A 3,327-nucleotide genomic window follows, 5' to 3' on the forward strand; every position below is an offset into this window, starting at 1 on the left:
ACACAGATTTAATGCATCCGAATTTAATACAAAAGGCACAATGCCGACTTATGTACAAGAGTACTGACACTCTAACTTTCTATGATTTGAACCTCTCCTGTGAGTCCAGTTTTAGATTTCGATGCTTCACTTCAGGTTTACTGTATCCCTTGGACCTTTTTATTGACGATGAAACACAGAAATTGCATCCAAATTTAATACAAAATTCACAACGCCGACTTAAGTACAAGAGGAATGACACTCTAACTTTCCATGATTTGAATCTCTAATAAGAGTCAAGTTTTAGATTCCCATGCATCACTTCAGGCTTACTTTATCCCTTGGACCTTCGTATTGACGATAAAACACAGATTTATTGCATCCGAATTTAATACAAATGGCACAATGCTGACTTATGCACAAGAGGACTGACACTCTAACTTTCTATGATTTGAACCTCTCCTGTGAGTCCAGATTTAGATTCCGATTCTTCACTTAAGGTTTACTGTATCCCTTGGACCTTCTTATTGACGATGATGCACAGAAATTGCATCCGAATTTTATACAAATGGCACAATGCCGACTTAAGTACAAGAGGAATGACACTCTCACTTTCTAGTATTTGAACCTCTCCTGTGAGTCTAGTTTTAGATCAGATGCTTCACTTCAGGTTTACTGTATACCTTGGACCTTCTTATTGACGATGAGACACAGAAATTGCACCCGCATTTAATACAAAAGGCACAATTCCGACTTAAGTACAAGATTACTGAGACTCTAACTTTCTATGATTAGATCCACTCCTGTGAGTCCAGTTTTAGATTCCGATGCTTCACTTCAGGTTTACTTTATCCCTTGGACCTTTTTATTGGCGATGAAACACAGAAATTGCATCCGAATGTAATACAAAAGGCACAATTCCGACTTAAGTACAAGAGGACTGACACTCTAACTTTCTATGATTTGATCCACTCCTGTGAGTCCAGTTTTAGATTCCGATGCTTCACTTCACGTTTACTGTATCCCTTGGACCTTCTTATTGACGATGAAACACAGAAATTGCATCCGAATTTAATACAAAAGGCACAATGCCGACTTATGTACAAGAGGACTGACACTCTAACCTTCCTCGATTTGAACCTCCCCTGTGGGTCCAGTTATAGATTCCGATGCATCTCGTCAGGTTTACTGTACCCCTTGGACCATCTTATTGACAATGAAACACAGAAATTGCTTCCGAATTTAATACAAAAGGCACAATGCCGACTTAAATACAAGAGGACAGACACTCTAACTTTCTAAGATTTGAACCTCTCCTGTGAGTCCAGCTTTAGATTCCGATGCTTCACTTCAGTTTTACTGTATCCCTTGGACCTTCTTTTTGACGATGAAACACAGTAATTGCATCCGAATTTAATACACAAGGCAGAAAGCCGACTTAAGTACAAGAGGGCTGACGCTCCAACTTTCTATGAACTCAACCTCTCCAGTGAGACCCGTTTTAGATTCCGATGCTTCACTTCAGCTTTACTGTATCCCTTGGACCTTCTTATTGACGATAAAACACAGAAATTGCATCCGAATTTAATTAACAAGGCACAATGCCGACTTAAGTACAAGAGGACTGACACTCTAACTTTCTACGATTTGAACCTCTCCTGTGAGTCCAGTCATACATTCCGATGCTTCACTTCAGGTTTACTGTATCTATTGGACCTTCTTATTGACGATGAAACACAGAAATTGCATCCGAATTTTAAACAAAAGGCACAATACCGACTTAAGTACAAGAGGACTGACACTCAAACTTTCTATGAACTCAACCTCTCCTGTGAGTCCAGTTTTAGATTAGGGTGCTTCACTTCAGGTTTACTATATCCCTTGGACCTTCTTATTGACGATGAAACACAGAAATTGCATTCGAATTTAATACAAAAGGCACAATGCCGACTTAAATATAAGAGGACTGACACTCTAACTTTGTATGATTTGAACATCTCCTGTGAGTCCAGTTTTAGATTCCGATGCTTCACTTCAGGTTTACTGAATCCCTTGGACCTTCTTATAGACGAGGAAGCACAGAAATTGCATCCAAATATAATACAAAAGGAACAACGCCGACTTAAGTACGAGAAGAATGATACTCTAACTTTTCATGATTTGAACTTCTCCTGTGAGTCCAGTTTTAGATTCCGATGCTTCACTTCAGGCTTACTGTATACCTTGGACCTTCTTATTGACGATGAAACACAGATTTATTGCATCCGAATTTAATACAAAAGGCACAATGCCGACTTATGTACAAGAGGACTGACACTCTAACTTTCGATGATTTGAACCTCTCCTGTGAGTCCAGTTTTAGATTCCGATGCTTCACTTCAAGTTTACTGTATCCCTTGGACCTTCTTATTGACGATGAAACACAGAAATTGCATTCGAATTTAATACAACAGTCACAATGCCGACTTATGTACAAGAGGACTGACATTCTAACCTTCTTTGATTGAACCTCCCCTGTGGGTCCGGTTTTAGATTCCGATGCATCTCCTCAGGTTTACTGTACCCCTTGGACCATCTTATTGACGATGAAACACAGAAATTGCTTCCGAATTTAATACAAAACGCACAATGCCGATTTAAATACAAGAGGACAGACACTCTAACTTTATATGATTTGAACCTCTCTTGTGGGTCCAGTTTTAGATTCCGATGCATCTCGTCAGGTTTACTGTACCCCTTGGACCATCTTATTGACAATGAAACACAGAAATTGTTTCCGAATTTAATACAAAAGGCACAATGCCGACTTAAATACAAGAGGACAGACACTCTAACTTTCTATGATTTGAACCTCTCCTGTGAGTCCAGCTTTAGATTCCGATGCTTCACTTCAGTTTTACTGTATCCCTTGGACCTTCTTTTTGACGATGAAACACAGAAATTGCATCCGAATGTAATACACAAGGCAGAAAGCCGACTTAAGTACAAGAGGACTGACGCTCCAACTTTCTATGAACTCAACCTCTCCAGTGAGTCCAGTTTTAGATTCCGATGCTTCACTTCAGCTTTACTGTATCCCTTGGACCTTCTTATTGACGATGAAACACAGAAATTGCATCCGAATTTAATTAACAAGGCACAATGCCGACTTAAGTACAAGAGGACTGACGCTCCAACTTTCTATGAACTCAACCTCTCCAGTGAGTCCAGTTTTAGATTCCGATGCTTCACTTCAGCTTTACTGTATCCCTTGGACCTTCTTATTAACGATGAAACACAGAAATTCCATCGGAATTAAATACTAAAGGCTCCACGCCGACTTCAGTACAAGAGGACTGACACTCTAAC

This window comes from Schistocerca americana, unplaced genomic scaffold (genome assembly GCF_021461395.2).
Source record: "Schistocerca americana isolate TAMUIC-IGC-003095 unplaced genomic scaffold, iqSchAmer2.1 HiC_scaffold_16, whole genome shotgun sequence".
Classification (NCBI taxonomy): domain Eukaryota; kingdom Metazoa; phylum Arthropoda; class Insecta; order Orthoptera; family Acrididae; genus Schistocerca; species Schistocerca americana.